General features: G+C 37.3%; 1 long non-coding RNA gene across 3 annotated transcripts; it reads right to left on the reverse strand.

The window, feature by feature from the left end:
* Positions 1-4,763: 4,763 nt before the first annotated feature.
* LOC141634049 (uncharacterized) lies at positions 4,764-7,722 on the reverse strand. Of its 3 annotated transcripts, XR_012538790.1 has the most exons (6): positions 7,500-7,722; positions 6,811-6,868; positions 6,574-6,683; positions 6,390-6,490; positions 5,168-5,216; positions 4,764-5,066 (listed from the first exon to the last, which is right to left on the reverse strand). It is a non-coding gene; the product is annotated as an uncharacterized LOC141634049 (long non-coding RNA). The 3 variants fall into 3 exon arrangements; XR_012538789.1 differs by lacking the exon at positions 5,168-5,216; XR_012538788.1 differs by having other exon boundaries at positions 5,168-6,490.
* Positions 7,723-16,367: the final 8,645 nt, after the last annotated feature.

The raw sequence follows: 16,367 nt of genomic DNA on the forward strand, positions 1-16,367 counted from the left end.
TTACATTTTCGGAAACCAACTCCATTGGTCCCTTTAACTTCGGTTGTAGCACGCATCTCGAGGTAACACCGTCTTTATGTATTGCCTTCTTGAAGAAATCCGTCTTTGGGAACTCCGAAATAAATAAAATTACATAACAAATTACATAATTTCCTATTATACATATGTAACTAAAATAAAATAAATCTACTAAATTACAAAACGGTGATACGAGATCACAATAAATTACAACCGAATCGATATTCCCATACATTTCGGGTAATGCCGATTAAAAACTAAGGCCATACTAAGTAAAATTACATAAAATAAAATTATGACAATCATAAAGAAAATGCAGCATTATAATATGTATGAACATGCCCAATTTCATGTTAAATCGCCTTTAAGTAGCCAATATCGTATATTACTCGGTTTTTACGGATTTGCGTGATTCAACGTTTTATAATCACAAAAATTACATATTTATGCATAAGTTAATTACTCTAACCTCTTAGGACTCAAAATTAGTCTTCACTAACTATTTGACCATAATTAACTCATATTTCCAAAATTTGTTCATTAATGGACCTAAAATTATAATAAAATAAGCTATAAACTTCAAATAAATCACAAAATTTCAAATAAATTCAAAATTTAAACTCATGAACATTCTGGAAAAATACCATGACACTCATAATGTTCAAAACTTAGGTTAAAATTTCGAAATTTATCCGGAAAAACAATGGTGCAGTTTATCGGTTTTAACAAAAATAATCATAAAAACATGAGAAAAATTATATTTATAAACTTTTCGATTTTAGATCTGAAATGGATAATAAAATGCAACATGTGACGTTTTTCCTAGTCATGGAGTATGTTTTATTAATATTTCACTAATTAAGTCACTATTTATGCTATTTTTCTTTAAAAAATCATAAATCATGCAAAACGACTTCAATATAGCCTATTATTTTACACACATTTTCTAAAATTGCATGTGACAACATACTAAATTTCTATGACCAGATTCGAATTTTATCTCATATTAACCTATTTTTCATCTAAATCCGATTTTAATAATGAAAAATCCATTTTTCGAGCATACAAAGTTCAAAAATTATGAAAATTTACAGGTCATCTCAAAATAATATATGTGACAACATATCCAAAAATCACTGCAAAATTCGAAGTTTAGCTAATTTTAGTCCGAAAATGACATTTTATTCATAAAATCATATTTTTAGTGCCATTATTATATAATATGAACAATAAAAATCCATAAATTAACCAAAATATCCTAAAAACATTTTAGGACCAGAAACTTTAACATGCATAATGATTTTCGTGATATATCATAATAACACAAATTAAACAAGTTTTATATGTTAATCGTATAACTCGGAAAAACTTTTAACCGATTTGCATGCAAACAATCATGGCTCTTGATACCGCTTGTTAGAAATCTAGATCTCTTTACTAACATATTCATATATGTTTTATGTTAATTTAATCATAAAATTAATTGGTGATCTTATGCATGCAAACTATAAACAATTTAAGGAAGAAATCTTTATCTTACAATGGTATTTTTGGATCTTAAGGGCACAAGAGAGTTCTCCTACTCTCTTGTTCTTGAGCTCTCCATAGATGGATGAACAAAAGGACTCAAATATAGAATCCCTCCCAATGAATGATACCCAAGATATACTCTTAATAAAATTAATATTATCAATACTAGAATAACATTAATTTAAATAAAAGACCCAAAATATTTTTGGTCCTCTTTAATTTTCGGTCAAGAGGAGGAAGAAGGAGGAAGAGAATATTTTTATCTCTCTAAAAATATTTTTGTAATGTTTGAATGAATTGAATTACACTAGATGTTGCATGTAGTGTATGTTGGAAAAATAAGAGAAAATCCTTGGCTCCTCTTCTGACCAAAACCGGGTAGGGTGAGAGAGAGTGGCCAATGCATGCACAATGTGGTCTTCATAAGATTGTGTAGGTATACATGGCTAGTAATAGGCAACCATGATCATGTTTTCCACTATCTTAATTAGCATAATATGTTGCTAATATAACCCCATTATTTCGGCCAAAAGGATAAAATGGACTCCATTTTATTTTTGTCAATTTTTCAATATGTCACATGTCACATAAAATTGTTATGTATTTTTATCTTATTAAAATCAACGTATTAATAAAAATACGTCATATACAAAAATCGACTTAGCAATTCATAATTGCTTGTACCAAAATAATTTACCAATTATGAATCACAACATCTTGTATTTATAATAATTCATTCAATTTCAATTGTTTCCTTAAACAATAATTTCATCTAAGTAATAAAACAATTCGATCACTTAGACAGTATCTTATTTAATCAGATTATAATGAGATACGTAAATTTTACTTCCAAAATCGTCCGTCAATTTTCAAGTAATTTAATTAACTCGTAACGTTATACGATCAATTAAGAGTAATATCCTTTAGGTATGACCTAGGGGATCAACTGATCACCACCGTCGCACGACAGTAATGTCAAACTCTAGTCAGCCAATCATTACCGATATGTGTGGACCAGTTGACAGTAAAAATACTTCCCAATTGTATTCTTTAAAATGAGACTTAAACATGTGATCATCATGATCAACAGTTGTGATCGCATTATTGTCGGAGGACACATATTCCAACAACCGCTTTATCATTTCCCGATTTGGTCTAGGGTTTATGATTTTCCTATCTCGGGGCGATCAAGTCTATCGAATGTGCAGCGGATTGGTGCCAGTCTAGGGACGTTTATTGAGCTCGATAAGGGCCCGACTAGTGAGCTTGATAGAGCGATAAGGATTCGTATCATTCATGATCTTCGTCAACCACTTAAAGCTGTTGTGCCAATTTAGATGAAGCAAGGTCGAGTTGTGAATTTTGACGTTAAATATCAGAGGCTACCTATATTTTGCTACGGATGTGGGGTTATGGGACATAGGGAGAAGGATTGTGAGCATGGATTGTATGAGGAGGATGAGCTTCCTTTTGGGGAATGGCTTAGAGCCTCACCATGGAAAATTACAAAGCCGAAGAAGGAGAGTTTGGGGAAGGCAAAAAGGGATCTCAATTAGGCTTTTAATGCTGAAAAACGGAAGGAAGAAGAGGATGCCATTACGTCAATGATTGAGAAGCATAAAATCCATTGCTATTGATCTTAAATTTAAGAGGGGCATGACTAAGGAGAGAGCTAATGAGCAAAATGATGAAGCAGGGATTAGCAAAACACGGGCCAGCTCTAGTGTGACAGTAGAGGTTACGGAAGAGAGGAGCAGCAGAGTTTAGGGGACTGTATTAATTCTGCATGAGACGTGTGGAGTGGGGAGTCAGGCTGGGGAAGGAAATTAGTATGTTAGGGAGGGGGAAGGTGGGGGCTGGGGATAGAGGAGGGACGTGCAATCGAGGTGGATAAAGAAAGGGATGGTGGAGTATAAGTGCTGTCTAATGAGGTGGTGGGGTTGGCAACGAATAGTAAAGACAGTGGGGGGAAATAAAAGAATTAGAGAGTGGAGAAGGCTGGCGAGGGAGGGAAGAGAGGGTAGTGGTATTAGTGTGGGATGGGGTGTTGGAAGTAAACGAAGCAGGGAAGGGGAGAATGGTGGAGAGGGTGATAAAAGGTTGAAAGTTATGACAGACGGGGGCGTCTTAATACCTGAGGCGGAGGTTGAGGGAGCTCAACCCCGCCAGGCCAAATGAATCTCCTAAGCCTTAACTGTCGGGAATTGGGCAACCCCGATACGGTGCGTGCCCTTCTCACTCTTGTCCTTAGGGAGGCCACGACCATGATCTTTTTTATGCGAGACAAAGCTTTGTGGTCGTGATATGAGGAGGGTGAGGGAGAATCTGGAAGGGTATAATGGGATGGAGGTGGATAGTATGTGAAGATCGGGGGGTCTTGCTTTTATGTGGAAGAAGATTGATTGTCATTTTATGATGGCTTCGGTACATCATTTGGATTTTCATGTTCATGAGGGTGATAAGGAGTGGCGAGTTACGGGTTTTTATGGATGGCCAGCTGTCTTGGAGCGTTATCTATCTTGGGATTTGCTTAGGTTTCTTTATAGCTAGTCTTTACTTCCTTGGATTTGTATAGGAGATTTCAATGAGGTTCTTTACTCTACCGAAATGAAGGGTGGGAGTTACGCACAATGGCAAATGAATAATTTTTTAGCAGCGGTAAATGATTGTGGGCTGAAGGATGTGTCTGCGGAGGGATATCAATTTACTTTTGACAATGGTCAAGTTGGTAAAGGAAATAGGCAGAATATGATCGATCGTGCTTTATGTACAGAGGCTTGACTAGACTTATTTCCGTCTGCTACACTACAAAAAAAGACGAGGGAAACTGACGGACAATTTCTATCAATAACAGCTCTTATCCATCAAAAATGCCGATTCCTGACGGATTTTCCGTTAGGATTGCGCGTCACTACGATTAGTCACGAAAAACGCGTTCCTGACTGAAAATCAGTCAGGAATACGATTTTCTGACGGAAAACTGACGGATAATCCGCCAAACATGCACAACGCAATACTAACGGAAATGCCGTCAGTAATCCGCGTTTCTGGCGGATAATCTGTCAAACATTTTCTGTGGGATCTGACAGAAAGTCAACAAAAAGTCAATTTTCCTGACGGAAATTCCGTCAGAATTGTTGACGTTTGTTAAAGTCAACAAAAGTGAACAATTCCGACGGAATTTTCGTCAGGAAAATTGACTTTTTAAAAAAAAAAAAACAAAAAAAATTTCTTCCTGCCATATAAGGCTCATATCAGCCAGATTCAAATTATACACATTGTTTTTTTCATCAAGTATGTACACAAAAAGTGAGTCTGATCACTATTCTTTTACAAGCTCTAATGCTTTCGTTTTTCAAGAGATTCCGCTGATTTGTTCATTAGACATTGGTGCGAGCTCGCTTTTTCATCATGACCAAGCAAACTTCTTATTTGAAACCTCTTGCACTAAGGAACTCATAACTAGATCAACATAGAACACATCTTACGTGAATGTTTTAGAATGATTGGATTGGGTACTGCAAGTTAAATGATTATATTAGTATTGGTTCAGTCAAATAAATGAAAGAATTATTACAAAATTCATTAGAACTTAGATTCAAGTTCATTAATATATTACCATAGAAAATTGTCTGCGATGAAAATGATAAAAAATGCCTTTCCTGCGTCTGTAATATTCATCATAATCCAATACTCATGAACTTGAGTAAGGTTGGATCTCCCGCAAAAATTCAATGAAAAGAGCAATGTCTTAAAGGTAGAAGCAGACTAACATAAGATGCAGCTAATTTATGACATTCACATATACATATGCAGTCAGACATTTAAAATCTAACAAGATGTAGACTGGAACAATATTCATTTCACATGTCATAATATTCACCATATGTAAGCAAAAAAGACGTTATATTTGTAACGGAAAAAATCAGTACACGGTGCCAAGCAGGACAGAATTGGACAAAATAGAAATTTATGATATTCACATATACATATGCAATCAGACGTTTAAAATCTAACTATACAAAAGTATATGTATGTCTCGAACTGTGAGTGGGAGTATAGCTTGAATGAGATAGCTAAACACATTGTTTTGCATTCATTGAAAATCTAGCTAAAAACAGCATTTCGGGATGGTTAAGCATAAAAAATTACCCTCAAACATCAACTACTTCATGTTCCCTTCATGGAAAACCAAGAACACGTCATCAGAGTAAAGGATGATGAACTGAGAAGGATGAGTACATTGTTGTCAAAGTGATACATTTTGACAGGGAAATGAAAGAGTGAGTTTACTTTGGCATAAATTTTTATTTTTATAGGTAGTTGTCGTTTACTTGGACTGTCATGTCACATGTCCTTTCATATCTATCATTTTTTTCTAAAAAAAATATTAGCACCTATATTCTGAAAATATATAAAAACCAAAAATCAGCTTTTAAAAAGAAGAAAGAGAAGCTAAAGAGCGATAAAAACCGCAGCTAAACAGCGATAAACAACTAAGACGGATACCTCCATCTTAAGGGAGACTAACGGTTGTTTTATTTAGCTTTATTATTTGGTCAATTCTTTGCACTTTTCTGGGTAACTTAGTTCTGTATTTTTAATAACAAATGATGATGACTTGATATAAAGTTGACTAATACAATAAATCAGCATTCAACATTCAGCAATTAGTAGTTTCAGATGTTGTGAGTATGATTATACGACGGCAGTAGTTTGACTAACATAACATGAAAACATTTTATAAATTGCGTACAGTACGAACAAAATGAAGAACGATTCTACAAGAAAGACAGATTAATTAATCGACAAGACGAATTTATATGCAAAGACATACTTACCCATATGTTTGAAGTAATTTCAGGAGAAAGTCCTGCATTCCGTTCGCCTGATTTAGCTTCATTCATTGCATCCGAGGAGTTTTATCTCCTTACCACAATTCCTACAAAGTTACCAGAATAGTACTCCTTTCTCAGAATATAAACAAGTTTAAAATTTAAACTCAATAATAAGATGTTGTCATACATCTGTTAAAATAAATGTCGGGTTGGATGTCGGAGCAAGCTTCATCTAGTTGACTTGTGAGTAAGAATTGAGAAATCAAGATTGCTTTCGATTACCACAAAAAGACACAGCTGATACAAGAAAAAGAAATAGGTTCACAAAACTTAAATCACCAAATAATGAAAAAAGGGGGTTGGGGGGTAACCTATGATATACCCCCTAACTTTTGAGTAAATAAACAAAGCTAAAATTGCTCACCTTTTATCAAAATTAGCAGAAATTGCAAACTTTGTTCCATTAAAAGTCAATCTTAACCCTGAAATTAGTGAAACGTTTGTACTTAATTACCCATCAACTAGATAATGGATCACAATTGCATAAATAGCTATAGTTCATCACCATTACCCAATTAACAAATGTAATTAGAAAAATTCTCTTGTATAATTCTACCTCTGACTACATTATGCTCCGTTAATTTCAAAACTAAAAAGGAATATGACTTATGTAGGGTAGTTAAGGATCCATAAGAAAGATCAAAGAAAGATTCATACTTTGTACAAAATAAACACATGAACATCTCAAATAACAACATTTAACAACTATGGTGGAAATAAATAAGGATTAAAAACATACCTAAAACTAATAATGGGTAATTCACAAAATTGGGGAAATCCAAAACCCCTAATTCAGAAAATCCAAGACTCGCAACATCAACTATGATATGCTAATATCGACTAATTTTGCCAAAATCTCGGATTTGCCAAAACTCCTAATTTTTTCTAAACCCTGATTCATATTATCTCCATTATGACATGCTAATAGCAACTATGAAACATAATAGACACTTATAATAGTTCTAGTTCAATTATTAAACATCTACTTTAAACTAAAATCAACAGGAATATAAGAAATCAAATTGAATTCTAAGTATAGAGTTTGAGTTATACCTTTAGTTTAAGTATAAAGAAAACACGAGAGTGGTGGGCTGGTGGTCGTTCTTCTGCGTGCCGATCAGTGGCGGTGAACAACGGAGAGCAGGGAGAAAGAGCATAGTGGCTAAAACCGCTAAACCTAAAAGGAAAAAGAAGAAAAGGAAGAAGAAGGAGAAAGAGAAAGAAAGAGAAAAGGAAGAGAGGAGACTAAGCAGTGGCGGTTGTCGTTTAGTTTTGTTATGTTATTCGAATTTCTGACGGAATATCCGTCATAAGTCCACTCTATTCACGGGTTCCTGACGGAAATTCCGTCAGTATTTATGACTTTACTGACGGAATTTCCGTGAGATGCTTATGAATTATTCGCAATAGTGATATTGTAGAATGCGCCAATTTTATCTGACGGATTCTGACAGGATTTTCGTCAGGATTTATTTTGCGTCAGTTTTCCAAATTATCTGACGATTTTTTTTTCCGTCGGAATGCCCGTCACTTTGACGCCTTAATTTTGTAGTGCTAAATTACTTCATCCAGATCGGGAATGGTCTGACCATATTCCAATTAAACTTATCTTCGATATGCGAGAGGTAGGAGGTCGTATTAGAAGCAGATTCCGCTTTGAGCAAATTTGGGTTGGTGAAGAAGGTTGTGAAGATGCTATGGTTCGTGGAGTAGAACGGGGTAACAAGAAGCTGGTGGAAATGTTGAAGGTGTGCGCAAAAGAATTAAAAGCTTGGAAGAAAATTAATATAGGGAAAATTGGAAGGACTTTAGAGCTGGAACGAAAATCATTGGCACGCTTAAACGAAGGGGGCAAGACCGAGGAAGAGGTTATGCGGAGAAGGAAACTTGTAGCTGAAATTGCGGATTTGCTTAGGCGAGAGGAACAGTACTGGAGACAATACTCAAGAGCTTTATGGTTGAAAGACGGAGACCGGAATACAAAGTTTTTTCATGCTAAAGCGGGAGAACAAAAGAGGAAAATTTTTATTGGCAACCTTTTTTATGATGAGGGGCGAGTGCGAGTTGGTGATGATGAAGTTTTGAAAGTTGCAAACGATTACTTCCAGGCTTTGTTCACTTCAGTCGAGCCTAATAACTTCGACGAGGTCTTACTGGGGTTGGAGGGATGGATTACGGAAAGGATGAATAGGCTACTTCAGATGGAGTTTAGTGAAGCGGAGGTTAAGGACGCCCTTAACCAAATGCATCCATTAAAGGCTCTGGGTCCGGATGGTATGAACGGTCTTTTTTACCAGTCATATTGGCATGTTATTGGACCTAATGTCGTGCCTACGGTGCTTGGGATTTTACGGGGTGAAATGTCTTCGAAGAGCATCAATAAGAGTAATATAGTCTTAATTCCAAAGAAGTAGGCGTCAGATAAGATCCGAGACTTTAGGCCTATTCGCCTGTGTAATGTGGCATACAATCTAGTGTTAAAAGTGTTAGCAAACCGGCTTAAATTGTTCCTTGGAGATATTATTTCGGAGATTTAGAGTGTTTTAACTCCAGGTCGACTAATTTCGGACAAGATTTTAATCGCATTTGAGATGTTCCATTATATGAAAAGCAATAGATAGACGGAGGGGCATATGGCGATCAAATTGGAGTCGGCCAAGCCAAATGATAGGGTGGAGTGTTTTTTTTTAGACGGCTTCTCATGACGGTGGGTTTTTATGCAGTTTGGGTACAACGTGTCATGGATTGTGTGTCCTCTGTGACATTCTCTGTGCTTATTAATGGAGAGCCTTCTTCCGAGTTCAGACTGAGTAGGGGGTTACGATAGAGTGATCCATTATCCCCATATCTTTTCATCCTTTGTGCTGAGGCTTTGTCTAATATGCTGCGGAGGGCGGTTGAAAATAATGTTTTATATGGGATTAAGGTGTCCACCACGACACCCTCTCTTTTTCATCTGATTTTTGCGGATGATAGTATTTTCTTCTCCCGCGCTACGCTGGAGGAAGCGGATGTGATTAATGGGATTCTGAGGAAATATGAGATGGCATCTGGGTAGTCGGTGAATCTTGACAAAACACGGTCTCATTTAGCAAACGAGTATCTGGGGGCAGAGGAATGAGGTAGCGACGAGGTTGGGTGTTGTGGAGGTGGAAGAGCAAGCTCGTTATTTGGGGCTTCCAACGGTGATAGGACGGTCAAAGAAGGTGATTACTGAAATTATGCGAGATAAACTCTGCAAAAGACTACAAGGATGGCGTGGGAAATTTTTTTCGAGGGCTGGTAAGGAGATTCTTATAAAGGCGGTTGCCAATTCACTCCCTACCTATATGATGAGTGTTTTTAAAATTCCTATGAATTTTTGCAATGAGTTGAGATCGATAGTGTCACGTTTCTGGTGGGGACACGACGAGAGCAAAAGAGGTATTCATTGGGTAGCTTAGAACAAAATGAAACGTCTGAACAATGTTGCAGGTTTGGGTTTCCGTGACTTTCGTTTTTTTAATCTTGCACTCTTGGGTAAGTAGGCTCGACGTTTGGTTACTAATCCGGGCAGCTTGTGGACTCGTCTTATGAAGGGTAAATATTTCCCAACTGGAGACTTTATGACTTCCTCGCTTGGTCATAATCCTAGCTATGCGTGGAGGAGCATCTTGGAAGGTAGAGGCGTGTAGGATGGTGGGCTTAGGAGGCGTATTGGGGATGAGGTTGAGATGAAAGTTTGGGGCCATGCTTGGATACCGAACACGCAAATAGGACTGGTATTGTCACCTTGTAGCACGGGTAATGAAGCGATGCTTGTGGTTGAGTTGTTGTGGCCGAATGGAGAGGGGTGGAATGAGGAGAGACTAAACCAGATTTTATTACCGTTTGAAAAAGAGCGGGTGATGAATATTCGGGTGAGCCCAAATAGACCAAGGGATATCTGGTATTGGGGTCTCGAATGAGATGGTGTGTATACGGTCCGAAGTGATTACAAAATGCTTGATGCGGATGTGGGAGATATGGCGGGTTCATTGATAAGTGATTAAATTACCTATATTTTATATGGTTTTTCCCCGTGTTTCTATATTAGTTTTCAACATTTTTAGTATGTTTTATATTATATTTCCTTCTTTTATAGTTTACTACGAGTTTTCATAATTATTTACAGAAAGGAAGCATTTGGTACTAAAAGATGCCGAAAGATGCCGATAAGCTGAGCTGGTTAAGAAGTTGGTCTATTTCTAAAGCCAAAAGTTAGAGATCCACAAAAAATCAGTCGGAGCCAGGAAAAATTCAAAAGGAAAGACCTACCAAACCTACAAACTGATGATTCACGTTGCTTACAGAATTGATATTAGTAATAATAACAAGTAGGTGTAATTCTTATGGACTTGGCCCACTAGACTTATTTAGGAAATGAATAAAAAAAAGGGGATTTGGCAATTTATTAACCCATAACTCCATCTTTTAAGAAGGAAGGAGATTAGGTTGCTTTTGGGGTACGTAGGATTAGATTTACAATATATAGGTTTTTATTCTGAGTTCAGACGTACGTGTTTGGGTACGCAAATTCCGTCCTAAATACTACATGTTATTCCTTTCAAGTTTAATTCAAGACTAAGTTTTTCTTCCTTTTTCTTTATTTTAATTATGCATTCAATTATTATTTGTATTTGTTTACTTCGATTTATGAGTAGTTAATTTATTAATCTAAGGTGAAAAGGGATCTAGGTTGTTAGTAGGGGGTTTAATTAATGAATTAATAAGTTAAATTGTTTATTCGATGTTCATTCATGTTATCGTTCTTCATCTAGTAAATTAATTAATGGTCAGGGTTAATTGACTAGTATAGCGAATTGAGACTTTCACCGACTGGGTTAGAATCAAGATAGGCTGCGATAATTGAATAGAGATAATTTAATGATAGCAATAACATCTTAAATTAGACCTAAAGGAATATTGAATCGACCGATCATATAACCTTAAACAACGTAATTAGCTCTGTTAATGAATTAAATCTGGCCCCCCGGATGACTACCTAGTGAACTTGATCCTTACACTCTTTTAATATTATTGAACTCACCTTTATTTACTTTTATTGCAATTAGTTATAGAAATCAACAAACAAAGCCTCAATAAATTGGTTACTTTAAGACGAACTTAAATATAAACAAACTAGAATAATTAAAATCGCCTCCTTGTGGATTCGACCCTTTCTTGCCACTAGCTACCAGTAAGTAGTAATCTAGGATTTATTTTGATAGGCCAACGACAGAAATTAACCTTATCATTCATCGGATTGGGAGAAGGGAAAATGGCCTTGGAATCGAATCTGAAAAGTCTCGGTTTGGCCTTGTGTGAAGCTCTTCTACTGGCAGTTGTGTAGCGAAGCATTGGCCACCAAAGCAAACATAGCGACTCGAGTTGAAGGTGAGTGCTCTCTTTGTTCTTTTTATTCTTCTTATCTTGAGTCGAGTCTGCATTTGTTTCGAGATTGTGGGGTAGCTCACTAGGTTTGGGATGGGCTGGGGATTGAGTATCTGAAGGAGTGGGGACGAAGTGATATTAGAGAATGGGTGGAGTATTGTTGGAGGGATTTGTATGAGGATGATCGTGTTAAAATGGTGGTCAGATGCTGGGCTATTTGGGAGCACCTTAATAAGTTTATTTTCGATAGTGGTGGAGGTGGTTCCGGATATTGTTGTGAGACGGGTGTGGGATTTGATTCATGAAGGAGTATGAGTGGATGTCGAGGGGGCTGGTGCGAGGTTTAGACAGGGGGCTGTAAGGGGAGATGTTGCTGATGGTGGCTGGGGTGGAGGGCAGCAAATGAGGGGTTTGTCAAGATTAATGTTGATGTTGGAGTGAAGGAGGGGGAAGGGGTTGGAACGGAGGTGGTGTGTCGAGATGTTACAGGTTCCGTGTTGTGGGGCTTGTCCATTGTTTAAGAAGAAAGTTGGGAGGTTCACATTGCGGAGGCTATGGTGGTGTTATACGGATTAGAAGAGGCTGCGAGACGAGGCTGGCAACGTGTAGAGATGGAGAGTGATAGCTTGCGGGTGATTGAAGCAGTCAAGGAGCAAAAGTAAGGAAGGAGTATATTCTCGCTCATCATTTAGGATATTATCGCTTTGAGTCATAGTTTTCAGTCTATTAGTTGGTCGCATACAAATCGCATTAATAATTTTGTTGCTCATGCATTAGCGCATGTTGTTCCTAGAGTTACTGGTAGAGTCCTTTGGGAAGATGGGTTACCGCCTTCTGCGTATGCTACTGTTTTATTTGATCATTATTAATTGAATAATGCCTTCGGGCGTTTTCCTTAAAAAAACTTTTTTTTTTTGGGCAAATTGATAAACACTACCAACTTTAGTTCTCTTTTTTACATTCAATAGCAAGTAATCAATAATTAGTAATCAGTACAAAAATATTAACTTTTTTTTTCTACGATAGGTACCAAGTCGCCTTCTTACTCTAGTTTTTTCCTCTACTTTAAAGGTGCTTTCATCTATGAGAGGGATTTTAAAAGTGGTGAGTGGAGATTTTTACTTGAACGATGGCGTTTTGGACTTTTCAAGTAGGTTAAGATGGGTTTTCAAGCTACTTAGTACCTATCGTAGAAAGAAATTAATATTTTGATACTGATTATTAATTATTGATTATGTTGCTACTGATTATGAAAAAGGGTCCTTATATTGATACTATTTATCAATTAACCTCTCCTTTTTTTCACCCTAAAAAACTAAAATAAAAAACTTTAAATACTACGTACGAAATATGTGGAGTGTTAGATGTAGGGATGTCATTGGGGCGGGGCGGTAGTGGATATAGGCTCCCCCGTACCCGTACCCACCAAGAAAAACTCGTACCCATCCCCGCCCCACCACCCGTGGCGGGTACAAGTTTCCAAAACCATCCCCGCCCCAGCGGGCGAAAATATAAAACCATATCCGCCCCGCTTACCCATTAACCCGCTACACCATAATTATATTCGATAAATTTTTTCGCAAAAGTTGATTTAATCACTATTAATTTCCATTTTTTTGAATTTATCTTTATAATTTTATTTTTTCACCAAAGAAATTAGTAAAAAACTTTATAAAATAGCTATTATTAACCTTATATCTTAATTATAACTAAATAAGTTAAAAAGTTGTCATTAATCGTATTAATTTTTTTAATGATTGGCGGGTAGGCGGGTATGAGGCGGGTAAGATGCAAAATCCATCCCCGCCCCATTACCCATGGCGGGTACAAATTTTGTACCCGCACCCGCCCCACCACCCACCAAGGCTCTACCCATCCCCACCCCAACTGGGGCGAATGCGGGTGGTACGCACATGTACCCGCCCCGCTGACATCCCTAATTAGATGTTGTACTCAATTTGCTCCAAGTTACGGTATATGCCACCATTCAAGGAGATTTAACGATGCATAATTATTAATTTTTCTTAGTGGACATAGATTACATGTGATCTAATTTGTATTGTAATTTGAGTTAAAATTAGATTAAGAACAAATTATCTTACTCCAAATAGAATGTTAAGGGTTCGATTCTTATGCGCGATATAATAGGCTCGTTTGAACTAAAAATAATAATTCTAGAATCCGACAAAACAGAACGCAAAATATGGTCAGTATATGTTTATTCATGAAAAATAATTAGCAAACTTATGCACTATTTTTCAAACCATAATGTTTTACTGAGTATAGTTGTATATAAAATGCTCGTGGTCATCGCTACATCTTAGCCAACCTTGTAAGCTTCTCGTCATTTCTGCAATTTTGCTTGCCTCCCTTAATCATTTAATGGCGGCTGTTCCTATTCCTGTCGGAACCTGTCGCAAAATTGACTCTTTGATTGCTTCTTTTTGGTGGCGAAATGATTGGAAAAGACATTCCTACCATTGGCTCCCGCGTAATGTCTTCCATGCACCCAAAGATTGTGGGGGTTTTGGCATTAAGAACACTTTCATTTTGAGTCAAGTATCACTTCTCAAAACTTACTAGCGTCTTCAGTCTCAGCCTTCGGGTTTGCTTACGAAATAATTAAATCCGAAGTATGGATGTGACTTACCCATCTCTGCTATGAAATCTCGGATTTCACAATCATCTTTCATGTGGTATGATATTTGTCGTGTGGTAGTCGCGTCTTCGTCAGCCATCTGCTGGAAGATTGGAAATGGTAAGTCTGTGGACCTATTGAAAAGCCGTTGGGTGCATGGCGAGGTACCTTCAAGGCGTGAACATTTGAGGGAGGAACCCCCTCCTTCTTTAACAGACTTGTTGCTTACTTCAAGTGATTGGAACCCTGTTGCTGTTGTTAGGCCTGGAAATCCGCAGATATTTCAAGATAATATTTTGTCCTACCCTGACCATCAGGATGTCAGGATGTCAAGCCACCAGGGTACAAGAAGACAGGCGCCAGCCATGGAGAGGACAACGGTCAAAATATAAGGACAATATTTGACCAATTCAATGACAATATTATAGATAATCTTCGGACAATAATTGGAGCATTAATGGAGAAGATTTGGTAATAAAGACGATAATTAAAGAGCATTCATCCGAGCAATTAAGGAGGAATATTCAGCATTAATGTAGGAGATCTGGCAGCCGTTCAGCATGGATTATATAAGGAACACTTGAAGATTATTTACGACACACTCTAAGCATAAAATATTCTCTCTTATAACACTTGAGCCATATTACGATCATTTGTGCTTAACACTCAATATTATAGTGAAATCCTCTCCTGGCTTGGTGCCCGTAGTTTTTTCCCATTTAAGGGTTTTTCACGTACAAATTCTTTGTGTTATTATTGCTTATCTGCCTTACTTAACATTTCTAGTTTTGTACCCAGCCCTGCATACTCATAGATAAGTTCGAGCTAATTAACCCTGCCTAGACCTACCCTGACCTAATTTTGCTTTGTGCAAAATCCATACAAAATAATTGGCGCCCACCGTGGGACATCTAGCTCTTTAAAATCTCTTTTCCTTATCTTACAAAAATCCAAATAACCTACAAAAATGGCCCAGCCTACCATCGAAGAACAATTGAACGCAGCCCTCCAGCAACTTGCTGAGTTGGAAGGTTTGAAAGATAAGGTAGCCTAAACTGAGGCAGAAATACTTCAGTTAAGAGAATTGGAGTTAGCCTTGACATAAAAATTAGAGAAAACTCAAGGAGCAAGCTCTAGATTCCAGCCAGAAACACCATTTCCATCAATCATCAAAAACATTGATTTCTCCAGCTTTGGGAGTCCAAGTGGCTCTAAATTTATCAATGTTGATGGTGATGGTGAGCCAAACAATAACAATGAAAAACCTGATGAATCTGCTGCAGCCATCATGATGGCAATAGTCGAGGAAATCAAGAAGCTAAATGAAAAATTCGAAAAGATACCTGGAGTTCCTGCCAGCTTGGAGGAAGCTGCTCCTGATAGTTATGCTGATTCGCCTTTTATAGACTAAATAGCAAAAGTTGATCTGCCTAAAAAATTTGCGATTCCGTCTATGAAGATTTATGATGGGACCACAGATCCACAAAATCATGTAGCTCTCTATAAACAGAAAATGTTAGCTGCATCTATCCCAGTGAGTTCGGGCAAGTCTGTATGTGTAAGGGATTTAGAACAACCCTGACCAGACCTGCTCTACAATGGTACATTAAGGTGCCAACTGGGAGCATCCATTCCTTTGCCAACCTAATCAACAACTTCAACCAGCAGTTTGCAAGCAGCAGGGAGTTGGAGAAGCGGTCCAGCGATCTTTACAGGATTACACAGAAGCCAGAGGAGACTCTTAGGGTATTCCTCGCCAGGTTCAACAAGGAGAAAGTATTTATTCCCAGGTGTGATGCTGGAACAGCAGTGGAGGCATTCAAGCAGGGGTTACTACCTCATAGTGACTTATACAATGAACTCACTAAGTA

Source organism: Silene latifolia, chromosome Y (genome assembly GCF_048544455.1).
Source record: "Silene latifolia isolate original U9 population chromosome Y, ASM4854445v1, whole genome shotgun sequence".
NCBI lineage: Eukaryota > Viridiplantae > Streptophyta > Magnoliopsida > Caryophyllales > Caryophyllaceae > Silene > Silene latifolia.